This window comes from Corapipo altera, unplaced genomic scaffold (assembly GCF_003945725.1).
Source record: "Corapipo altera isolate COAL_440 unplaced genomic scaffold, ASM394572v1 61281, whole genome shotgun sequence".
In the NCBI taxonomy this organism is placed as follows: domain Eukaryota; kingdom Metazoa; phylum Chordata; class Aves; order Passeriformes; family Pipridae; genus Corapipo; species Corapipo altera.
Genome location: NW_020884921.1, coordinates 6727643 through 6740051, shown reverse-complemented (window position 1 = coordinate 6740051; position 12409 = coordinate 6727643). Strand labels below are relative to the sequence as shown.

At 36.3% G+C, this 12409-nt stretch overlaps 1 long non-coding RNA gene across 1 annotated transcript in view; it reads left to right on the top strand.

Moving 5' to 3' along the window:
• LOC113953580 overlaps positions 1-7498 on the top strand; it is a 49318-nt gene extending 41820 nt beyond the window's left edge. Inside the window, exon 8 of the long non-coding RNA XR_003529926.1 lies at positions 5743-7498. This is a non-coding gene — a long non-coding RNA (uncharacterized LOC113953580). The remainder of the gene's footprint in view (positions 1-5742) is intronic.
• Positions 7499-12409: the final 4911 nt, after the last annotated feature.

Genomic DNA, 12409 nt, shown 5'->3' with positions numbered 1-12409 from the left:
AACTGTAAGTAGGAAAAGTGCAACTTGTAGGTTGTTTTTGTTGTGTAACTCCATTTGAAAGGCTAGAGGGAAAAAATTGCCCCTTCAAATATAAGGACATAGATCTGTGACACAGGGCTCTCTAAATTCCCTTAGGTGTATTTGGCAACTGTACATCAAACTACTCACAGTTGCAAGCTACGCTACAAATTTATCACATCATTTTTTTCTGTGATGCAGTAAGTACCTACTAATGTAAGTTGTTCTAAATGAGCTATCGAAGAAAGAGGAGTAACTTTCTAAAACATCCTGGTGTATTTCTCCAATATTGTAGTGCTGACAATGTCTAATATGTGTATCCATTAACCTAACTTATTTTATATTTATTTCATTAAAATGAAGCAAAAACTTCACATGGACTTTTAAATAAATTAATTCTGGTTTTATACTAATTTATGAACTTGGTTAGTTATTAAGTTTTGCTAGATCTTAGAAGAAGTTTTGCACACTTATAAAGGTGTGGTCTTATCAAGCTAATTAAATTATTAAATAATTTTAAAATTAAAAAAATTTAATAGGTGCAACTGCAGCAGTGCACCTATTATTCAACTTAAGAGAGGGTCTAAGTTAGGATGCAATTAGAGAGTCAAGTGGTAGCAATGAAAAGCATATCCATAACCAAAGTATGCCTTTTTTTATCACAACTGTGTTTCAAACTGTTTCTGTGTTAGATGCTAAATATTGTTAGGTATGATATTATATTGTTAGGTGATATTGTTTACTACAGAATAGGTTCATTCAGGATGTCAAAGGTGGAGGTTTGGCTTTCTCAAATTCCTGTGCAATAATTCATATACAAACTCTGAAAATGGAACTGATAAAACATCAATGATTACTATTTAATGAAGTTAAATATTACAGCTATTTTTCTCACTGAAATCTAATCCAGGGATCACCAACAATGGGGAATCTGTTTTATCTGCATTTAATTTGTACCTTCACACTATTATCTTCCATGTTTTAGTTTCAGGAAATGTGGTTCAGGCTATTATAACCACATTTCATGCTGCAGTTGCACTGTTATTTGAGCTCTATGCTTGGAAATGACTTACTGAAAAAATGAAGCCAGCATACCTTATTTTAATTATACTAGAGCTGTGTCTAAGTACAGAGAAATAGTACGACATATATTTAATATGGAGCACAGATTAACAGTTTTATGAGGCATAAAATCTATCTATATCATTTTCTATTTACAAATCAGTTATACATCTTTCAACAAAACAAATGCTATAGTGTAAAAATGAATAAAGAGAGCATCAAACTAGCAATCATATACGCAGTAAATAACATCTTAATTGGTCTAGAATTCTGGAGCTTGATTTTTTTGGAACTAGGTTTTATTTATTGATCTATATGGCATATTATTTTTCCAGTGATTTGTACAAGTCTATTTCCTTTCTTCAATATCAGATCCATGTATGGCTTTATACTGCAAATCCCATCTGGGGAAATAGCCAAGTAAGAGAAGAACAGTTGCTTCTGGAAAAGTCATCCATTTAAAAGCTTTCACTGAGGCAAGGATAACTTCATAGTTTTTACATTTTGTCTTCTGATAAAAAAGAAGGAGACAGAGGGTGAGGGAAGAAATGCTGCTATTATGCAGTTGCCACATGATGTGCACTTCAACAGACCTTTACTCCTCACTGGTTTGGCGGCAGCAAGAAAACAAGGAAGGATCCCACGTACACTGGGAAATGTCTATGCTCCTATATTCCCTTTACCAGCAAGACTAGCAGATAGAAGTGGGTATGGTGGGTTTTATATATGGTCCACAAGCTCTGGATTTAGTTCTTCTCAGGAGCATTTGTGCTTAATACCCCCACCGTATTTCAAGTCAAATGGCACTTCACCTCATGCTTTGCACACTGCCATACAACTGAGAACTGACGAATTCAATCTTCCTCTGCCAAGGCATCTGGTGAGGAATTCTTCTCTTTGCTGAAACACAGGTGTCAACTGCTTAAGTCAGTACTAGAGGAAGAAGGAAATCTCTCAGTGACTCTCTTGTTCCCTATAAAAAGCTATAGAAACCCTGAAAATTGGTTTCTTTCGTTAGGATGGTGAAAGACTGGCCCTTAAAAGTGCTTCTGCTGTTGATGATGGAGAAAAAAGTTTACAAACAGTAGTGTTGCATCTACTTGGCTTCTGCTTTTGCGAAAGTGATGTTCTAAACATGGAAAAGATGGTGTTCTGATAGCTGTCATCGCTCTGATATAACCTTAGCTGTCTGGAAATGAGCTAATTAAATTTTTTGGTGTGTCTTTTAGAGAATACATTTGCATTTGACATAATTAGTGGTACGCAGACCCAGCTATATCCAGGGGGAATCTCAAGACAACTGCTTTGCTGACTATTAGTGCCTAATTTCTGAATGTCAAACCCTGCACATCTTAATTTCTAGAGAATAAGCGCAATTGAACTTTCTTCCAGTTATGTAAAAACTGCTCAGATAAAACCAAGTGGACACCAATGTAATGAATGTGGTTATTAAATTGTTTCAATTGAAAGAACCCTATTCTTACACCATCATAATGGGAACAATTTATCCCCACTGATCAGCCTGTCTCTTTTTTCTGAGCTCTCTTTGATCTTGAAGCATATTGCAGTGGTGTGTCCTATTGAAAAGCAAAACTGGGGCAATTTTAATGCTTTTGTACCTTACCAGTGCTCTAGTTTTTCGTTGTTTAAAAATAGCTGTTAATTATAAGTGCAGTTTAAATGTCTCAAGTGACCCAGAAATGCAGGTTGGAATGAGACAGATTGTGTGTCTCATATAAAACAGATGTACTTTCACAGAGCAGTCTGAATTCAGCCCTCAATATGTATCCTTCTCTAAGGTTATTTCAGTCACATATTGAGTTTGTCTAGCATTAAGCTATAAAATCCCACACATTTTGAACAATGAAGACAAAACTTCAGCTATATTTACCTCAAGAATAAAAAACCTCTTTTTCTGTGTGCATGTATTTTGCTGGTAGTGCTTGATGGGATGAGGGCATTTCCTTTTGACTCCAGAGACTCAGGAGATCAGATATCTCATTTAATCTCCACCTCTTCTGTCTCTTGATGTAATAAACCCATGCTTTTAAAGAACATTTAGTGGTAATAAACTTTCAGGACCTCCTCTTATTTTGACTGGATTAAGCACTCTATGAGAACGAGCCATATCTTGCAGATATAAAATTTCAAGCTTTTTCCCTTTTTTTTTTTTTTTTTGAGTGGCTCAAAAAAAAAGTGGCTCTTTTGAGTGGCTCTATTTTTTCCTCTTCTGCCAACAATACATTTTAATTCCTGTCTGTGATGAAGTTCATCAAGACAAGTCTGAAAAATAGCATGCAAATTAAATTAAGGCAAGTTAATGATTTAACTGGAGGACCTGAACAAATCAGTTATTTATATATCTATTTATTTGTATATTGTTAGACAGCAATTTACAGCAAAAAGACTTGGTTTCAACTTTCCAATGAGAATAGGTTATGAGAAGTGCAATGAGTTTGATTAGCTCCCCTGGCCCTGAAGATCAATGGTACAAATTTAAAAGCCATCACCTCTTCTTGAAACTGAAGGGGTTAATAGTGAAGGAAACCAAGGATCAACTGAGCTTGGATTATACATTCAGATCTCAGTCATTAAGAGAGACTGACACCCAGTTAAGGGCTGGATGTTGCGGAAAGGATTGGTCTGTGAGTGTGGAAGAACCTACCTGCTCTGCAGCTGAGCAGCAAACCTTATCTAAAAGAACATTTTAAACTTATTAGAAGTTATTATTAAAAGTTATAATTAAACAACACCTACATTTTGCTTCTTCATGTCATCTAAGAATAAGGCAAAAAAAAAAAAAAGAAGAAAAGAAGATAAAGATTCCTCTGCATATCTGATTCCTTGGCTCACAAAAACTTTTTCTTAAAAAACCAGAATTTTATAGTTTATATTCAGACACATCCTCACATAGTCAGATATACACATGATGAAGAGAGAAATATGTTCATTTGGTAGTGGGAGTATGCTATTTTGTTTTCCACTGTCCTGGAAATAATCTTCAATTCATTCATTACTTAGAAAACTTCTCATGAATCTCAGAGGATGTTAAAAGAATAAATTGACTATGATATACTGCTATTCTGTGAGTCCAACTTCAAGAGATGACACAGATCTCACTAGTTTGTAACATCAGTCCCTAACAGACCTCACTGATAATATCTGCCTCTGGGAACTTTCACTTTTATGGAAACTGAAGTGCTTCCTTTAACTACTCCCACTTTAGCACTTAACACGGGCACAATGGAAAACAATGGATTTGATAGTAGCTGAAACAGTAGCACATCTACACTGGAAACAAGAAAAATAAAATTTGGAAAAAAGGGTTTGTCAGCTATCATTCTCTTTCCACCTTTTTAGGACTAAGGTGGAAAACAAGACAGAGGTTTCTTGTTTTCTACTAAAACTCTGTGGGCTTTGTTTGAGCCTGTAAATTTTCACATTTTTATTCTGTGAAGGACCAGGACTGAGCCTCAGTTTAAACATGTGCATGAGTTAATCGCTTCTTTGACGAAGAAGTGCAAACTCAAACTCAAACACATATTTAGAATTGAGTGCTGTGCTGATGTGGGATGGACACACACTTAGAAGTTCTCCAGCAGTGAGAACTTTAATTTAAATTTAGGTGAAAATACTTTAACTGCACTTAGTACCGCCTAAAATGTATTGGTAGGGGAATTGTACTCAGTACAAGAAAGCTTTATTTCAAGGATGGTTTGGGTTAACACTGTTTTTTGTGTTTTAATTTTAAATTTCCCTTCTCTAATAAGTGACAGTGATGATGTTACCATGCTAAAATCAAAACCATTTGATATATGATGCAATGACTGTTCTGTGGTGGCTTTTCGTTGGTTGTTTCCCCTCCCCCCCAAAGAATGGGCAGTTAGCTTAGAAAAGGTTTTCATGTTTCACTCTTCATAAAAATTGGCAAACCAGAAAATTTGTGTCTCTGAAATGAACAAATATGAGAATAGAGCAAGTCACAACGTGTGAGGAGAAAACACTGGGAAACAACTCTCTAAGGAGGTAGAAGTCACAAAGACTTTTCTGAAATCCACAGGGAAGACTGCACAGATCATCTAAATAATAAATAGGTAGCAGAGAAAAGTAGACTGCAAGGTTAACAGGCAGCAGTGATAGCGGACTCTGTTGCTTTACATCTACATGCATGGCAACACTTCTCTGTGTATAGTCCTAAACTGGCCTCCATTGAATGGCTGAACTCGTTTTATGGACTAGTAGTTCTATTCAGGCTTGGCAAAGTTCATGCAAACATGCTGAGTTTTTGTGTGGTAACATCAATTAGACTTTTTTAAAAGTCTGTTAAACAATCTTTTAGTAAATTCCTACATGACAGGGAAAAAATCCCACTCTATTAGGGAATTCATTGTGATTGCTGGGACTCATTCTGTTATGATTTCTTTGCTTGATTCAGACATAAAACAGAACAGTTGTATCTTGTGTATCAGAGACAACATATATATGCATATAAATGCTTTCTATATTCATCCTTTGAATTTGCTGTCATAAATTGTAATGAGTGAACTTCAAATATTTGGAGACTTTTTGAGAGAGGGACCCAATGATTTAAATATCCATGATCCCTCATCTTTCCACTCAGCATCAAAAAAACTTTTGCTCTCATCCTTTGTCTCATTTCAGACACTACGCCATCTGAGGACCTTTGGAGAAGGTCCAGAGGAGTGGAGCAAGAACAAGGTCAGGGAAATATGATTCATGAAGAAACCCCGAAGTGAGACTGTTCAGCTCCTAGAAATGAAGACTGCCAACAGACATGATCACAGTGTTCCCCTGCTGAAAATCCTGGTACAAAAGAGCAAAGAGATTCGTCCTCTGTAAACACAGAGAGTAGAAAAAATTAATTGTAGACTTTAACTGCAGAAAGGTGGAATTAGGCTGGATGTAGAAGCTTTTTTTTCAGAGGTGGTTGTGGGAAGATACTACAACTATGACAGAGTGAGATGTAAAGGGAGATTAGACAGAAACAGTTTTTCTACTTTGGGGATGCATTTGAAGTGTTTACACACCCTTTGACTCTATTGTCTCCTAAGAACTCTTTCCATTTCCCTTACCAGTAACTCATTGCATTTCTTCTCATTCTAACACTTCCAAATAAAGGTTTATTGCCTTCCATAAAAATGCATTTATCAGTGTGCTGCTCCTTTCCTATACTTCCACTTCCCTTTTGCAGTTTTAATCTCTCAATTGGAGCTGTCCATGAAGATGTAATCAATAAATGAAAATAAATTGAAAAAATACAATGTGAAGAGGTGAATGGGATTTTTGGTGGCCTGCCAGCTGGTCTTTGTATTTCTATTTACAAGTGTCTCATAATCAGCAATTTCCTGATTTATCTTGTACTTAAACCCAAACTGATGGTCCTGAACTTGCTGTCAATGTTTTAGCAGAGTGCATCTGAGTTTTGTAGTTGTCACTGCTTTATTTTATATTTTCCTAATAAGAATAACATTTTGCTTTCATTTTTGCCCACAAGTTCCTTGGCTTTTACAGTGATGAGGAGCTTGGAGACAATTTTATGCTTACATTATGGTAATTCCAAACCTGTTTCATGTAAACTAAATAAACTCTCCTTACAGGAGGTACAGAATAGGCATCCTTCCTGAGAGTGTCCTAGTGGGTCAGCTTCTTTTGGTTCTCTCTAATTCCTCTCCTTTACTTTTTTTCATCATACTTTGCCTCTTACTCTCTAGTTTGATGAATTTTATTCTTGGTGATAAACCTGCTTCAAACAAAAGATAAGAAAATATTCTGAATAAGGGTTTGCATGGTAGATAAGGTATTTTTTTTTTGAGGAGGGCTTTCAATAGAAGAGGGAGAAGATAGGTTTCAGATGCAGTGGGCTTCCCATCACCAAGCTATTGTAGAAATGAGAAGGAAAACCAGCTCTCCTTTCCCCTGGAAGGAATGAACTCATATTATGCTTTTGTTGGTGGTTTGTTTATTTTTTGATCCAAAACTTGTGATAATAAATCACAGCCATAGAACTTTTAAGAACTATAGCTGGAACAAATACCTGTTAGGAGAAATCAAGTCAATGATTAGCTGTAACAGCACTCAGACATTGCTGTCTCAGGCTCTGGGTGGAGGCCAAGTCAATGAGTCTGTAACATGCTGTAATCTTGGAACACACCGAACAACATCTGGGGTTTGAATAAAAATATATTTAGTTACATGCATACTTTCAAATTCTTCTCTGTAGTGGATTTATCATTACAGTTTTGTCCCATTTCCCAGGGCTCATGCTTCATGCTCCCACTCGTTTCATCCCATGGCTGCAACCAGCACTAGTACACAACCACAGTACCATCATTCACAGGTTTGTCAGATGTTGTTTGTCACCACGAAGAGAGCTGTGGGCAGAACTGCCAAACAGATGCTGCTTATTACCTCTTTTACTGTATTTGCTCTCTTTGAGAGCAAAACTAGAGAAAAAAACTTCAGTAAGTTGCATAATGTTTCTGTAAATTACATCCTATTCAAAATGGCCAGGAAATTTTTACTGCCCATATTTTGTGCCATGCTACCCTTTGAGACAAACTGATGTAAAGCTCAGAATGTTTTCCTAGGTGTTAAATCCACACTAATCATTGAGGGGGTAGAAAAGAAGAAATCTGAATTTCTGTGAACTACAGATCCATTAATACACAGGGATTTAACATGATTGGACCTGCTGGTAACCAACAAATGGACTAACTCTGTAGCTAGTGATAAGGAAAATGATTCTACTATAATTCAAGCACTTCATTACATCCTGCTGCAAGTCAGCATTATACATATTTTCTAAATTTTGAAATGGAAAACATTTGTGCAGTCTAAAGACAAAAGCTTTATGCACATCTTTGTGCACAGGAGATTGTAATGCACTCCTTGATATTTCCCTGTACACTGAAATTAGAGGACAGTTTTGTTCTGTCACAATTTCTTGTTGCCACTGTATATTTGGTGGCAGGAGTCCATTCTCCAAGGTTAGTTTAGTTAATACATAATTGTAAATTAACTTAGTTGATTTAGTTATTTGTGTTACTTGTGACTTTTAGCCATCAAATGTGTGTGTGTAAATATTCAAGAAACAGTCCTGTTTCTAAAACAGTAGAGAAGATGTAAGCCTGATACAGTGGATTTGTTTCAGTTTGATTTGCTAACTTGAGAAACTTGGGAAAACTTTGGATCAACAATATGACCTTCTTTTCTTTAAAATTATGATAATGGAAGAACAGAATATCTTGTAAAGGGGTTCAGACAGAGATAGAAAACAAAAGCAAAGTGACAATACTTCCATAAAAGCAGTTGGAGTTGGATTACTGAGATCCCACAAGATATAAATTAAGATTTTTTTACTTCTAATCACAGCAGTAGCTAATTGCAACAGGGCTACGATGAAAGTAATAGGAAGGCTGGGAAGATTTGATGTGACAGTGTGAGGGGAAACTGAAAAGATCAAATAGATTAGAAGGAAAATGGAATTAAAATTTGACTTTGTTCTCCCTGTAGTCAATGGCAAAGCTCTCATTGACTTTATGAAGCATAAAAATCTAGATTCAGAGGATGACCAGAAAATATGAACACATATACATGAATAAATGGTGTAAAGACAGTCAATATGCTAAGGTAAAGGAGTGTCCTGTCAGCAAAAATGCAGTGCAGGCTACTTACAGCAAACAGAGAAATTCCTGTCCTTATCTAAAACCTCTTACATTTCAGCATTGCACAAAGACCAAGAAATCAAAAAAGGAAGGAAAGTTCTAAAGGTCAGAATACACACAACACATAAAAAAATCCTAAAAGCTGAGAAAATTAGGGTGGTTTTAAACCTAGAATTGTGCAGAAATTAAGCCTAGAATTTTGTATAAATTGTTCCCAAGGTAAATTTTCTATTTTGAGACTTAATGCAACTTTGACTAATTTGCCACTATCAAGTTCTGAGAACATAATTTCACCTACCTTCTTTTCTCATGCAATCTTAAAGTCAGCAGGCAGTGTTCTTCTTTTTGTAATAGATTTATTCCAATAATGAAGAACAGAAGGTATGGCAGATATCAGAGTTAGAAATGCAATAAAAGGAGTTATTTACTATTTCATTGTTTCCTATGCATCACTGTTTGGCTCTTACATAAACCTTTCATTTTTAGACTAACTCTTGAAAGCTGTTGGTTTGTGTTGATGTCATGTGAACTTGGATCTTACATGTATAACTGCTTGAAGTGTGTGGGACCGCCACACAGTCAGGTATTTCCATACAACCATTGTTGCAGCTTCTCTCTGCCAAGGGGATAACAGGATCTGAATCAGACACTTGGATTAGAGTCCAGGGAAACAGATGTGTCCTCCAATACATTGCATTATTGTCTTTGGATTTTTCCCATTTTAAGTTGCTTAAAAAAGTTTTAAAATATTTTTTTCCTACAGCATTTAACACAAAGAAATTCTTTTTAATTTGTACATTGAAGGGGATCAAAAAAAGACTTGTTTCAATGACACATAAATAGGTGAAGATAATGCTTTGGAATTATATTTGTAAAAACCTTACAGTGAAAGTTTTCAAATTGTTTGTGTGGGAGAAGAAAGGAAGAATAGTTAAACTAACAGTTAAACTACCCAAGAGTCTGAATATTACAATATTTATCTTTACTACAAAACTGTGGAACACATTGCCACAGAGTGTTAAGTCCAAAGGTATAATGGAAAACAGATAGGAATTTGATAAAATTGCTGGGAATTGACTTGATAATTGAAGGTTGAAATATGCAGGTCTCAGAGTCACCTAGGTGATTCTGGAGTTTGGATCCCGTGTGCATGTGGTGAAGGATGTCCCTCCTTGTTCTGCTAGACTCTTTCTGTAGCAGTCTGGCTGCAGACTACTCCTTGGAAAAGGAACTGCACAGTGTTTCAGTCAGTAAGGTCCTTCCAAACCTCTTACACTGTGCTGTCTCTAAGCCCATTGAAACCTGGATCCACACAGGGAGATAGGTGCAAGGACATCCTAGGGACAGAGCGAGTAGTGGAAAGTAATATATGGTGTGTAATTTGGAGAAGGCAGAAATCAATATTCACTTCAAGAGTGTGTGGTACCTCAGGTGAAGGAATAGGCTTGAAATGATAGAAGGGGCTTTAAATTACTTGCTCACTGGTTTTGACCAAGGTGTCTCCTTCCTTCTTTCCTCTCCTCTCCATCAACTTATGGAACTTGACAAACTTTAAAAAATGGGATCAAGTGCACAAGGGAAAGAGGGTGAAGTCTCACTAAGTAAAGGATGGTAGGCAGAATTTTACAGATGAAACAGAGTTGATGAGACACAAACATATTTCAGCTGGAAATAATGACTACCATACTTTGAGTTCATCCAGTCCTAGAAAGTCTAAGACAAAAGCAAGGGCAACATTTTTCAGAGAGCTGGGTACAGCTGCCAGAACACTAGACCTCTGTACAATCAGAAAGTAGAGGTGGAAAATAACTTCCCAGAATTTGTCTCATTTTAAGTAGCCATATATAAAATAATGCTGATGGTCAGGAGGTTTTGATGAGTATAAGCAAATCACTGCCTTTCAATTCGTAGTTTTGGTAGAATGTTATCTTAAATCCTCCTAAATATGCTGAGGTAACCAACTGAGCATCCAAGAAAACACGTCTGAAGGCAAGATACTGCTTAAAAGTCACTCTAGTATTTGGAATGCTAAATAATTTGTTTTACAGAACTCTGCTTATGAACAAAAAGAAAAGAGTGCAAAACCTATCTAGAAATAATAGGACATAGTAGGCTCTTAGAGACTGATTTTACAGTCTTTGTGAAACCCAGTTTCACTGAAGCCGTGTGAATATGCCAAAGATTGTGAGTCTGGGTCTGTAGGAAGAACATGAAAATTAATGGGAGATCCAGATATAAAGGGTCCTCAGTGCAAATCTCAGGCCAGAAAAAAGCTGGAAAAAAATAGTAATATTTTACAAATCATACCATACCCATATAGGTTTTAATATTTAAGCCCATAGCCAGCATGAATATATCAGCTGGCCCATATAAACTTGGTGAAGTTCTGCCTAGTCCAGTTACTAGCCATTATACCTGGCAAAGTCTCAGGAAAATGTGTGGGCCCAAATCTGACCCACCTAAAGGGTAAGTTTCAGTGCTCTCAGGCTACTTCTGAGGTTTATACATGGGAAGGATCTCTCCAAAACTGAAGGGAGAAAATAGGACTTATACAAGGCTATTCATGCCGTTTGTGAGAGAAGAGGCAGTAAAGCAAGAACGCATCTCTCATCAAAACTCATGTAATTCCTATGTGTAATTTTTCTTCTTTCAAAAAAAAAAAAAAGTTTGATTGAAGTACAGGCTCTGACTCTCATGTACCCTGCTGTTGCACTGGTTTTACAAAGGCGCAAGTCACCAGAGTTAGCCTGGGATCAAAGCTGGCTCCCTGATAGATCTTTGCTTCTACTCTGTCTATGAAAATGAGTTGTTTGCAGCTTAGACTTAAATATTTTAAGATTTTATAAATGAGCTTTAATCTCAGCTCTCTTGTTAATTGGGATATCTGAAACTCATTGTTTCAGTTAAAACAGCCATCTTCTGAAGCATTCGGGGACCAAGTCTTGTTCCAGGAAATATTAATTCATTCAGTGCCTACCTACTTAGAGGGTAGAGCCCACTGGCCATATGATGGAAGTACTACAACTCTTCTTATAAAACCTTCAGTCCCTTAGCATAATAAAACTGTCTCAAACTCCTAAAGAACATTTTTTTTTTAATTTCTGCATTTCAAACTGCATTATTACTCAAAAACACTTCATTTGGGGGCATTGTATTCCACAAAGGTTGCTGGGTGCTAGCTGGATCCATGGTGGTATCCTACTGGATCACCATCTTTACCCAGCAGTAAATAGGTGACTGAAGAGTTCCTTTTCTTTGCTGGGAACGGAATAACTCAAATCACCCTATATATCACACATAGCTGTGATGTAGTCATTGCTGCATTGGAAGTTCATAGGAAAGTCTACTTGATGACAATTGATTCATACACTCAGGTTTTCAGCTGTTGGCATCCTGAAGGTGAAGATCAAAACAGCTTAATGCTGTAACATTTCAGTCAAGGTAAAGATGCATTTTGGGCTGTGTAAAGTCTTTGCTATATTTATTTGTTTAATTGCCTAGTCACTGTCACTAAGTATTATTAAGTAAATTAACAGATATAAATCAATAGAGAAGAAATTAAATCCTTCCGGTGAGGTAGTAATTTAAACAGAAATGACAACTAGAAATCAGACAAAGAGTTCATTCTTTTATTCCTTTCTAGG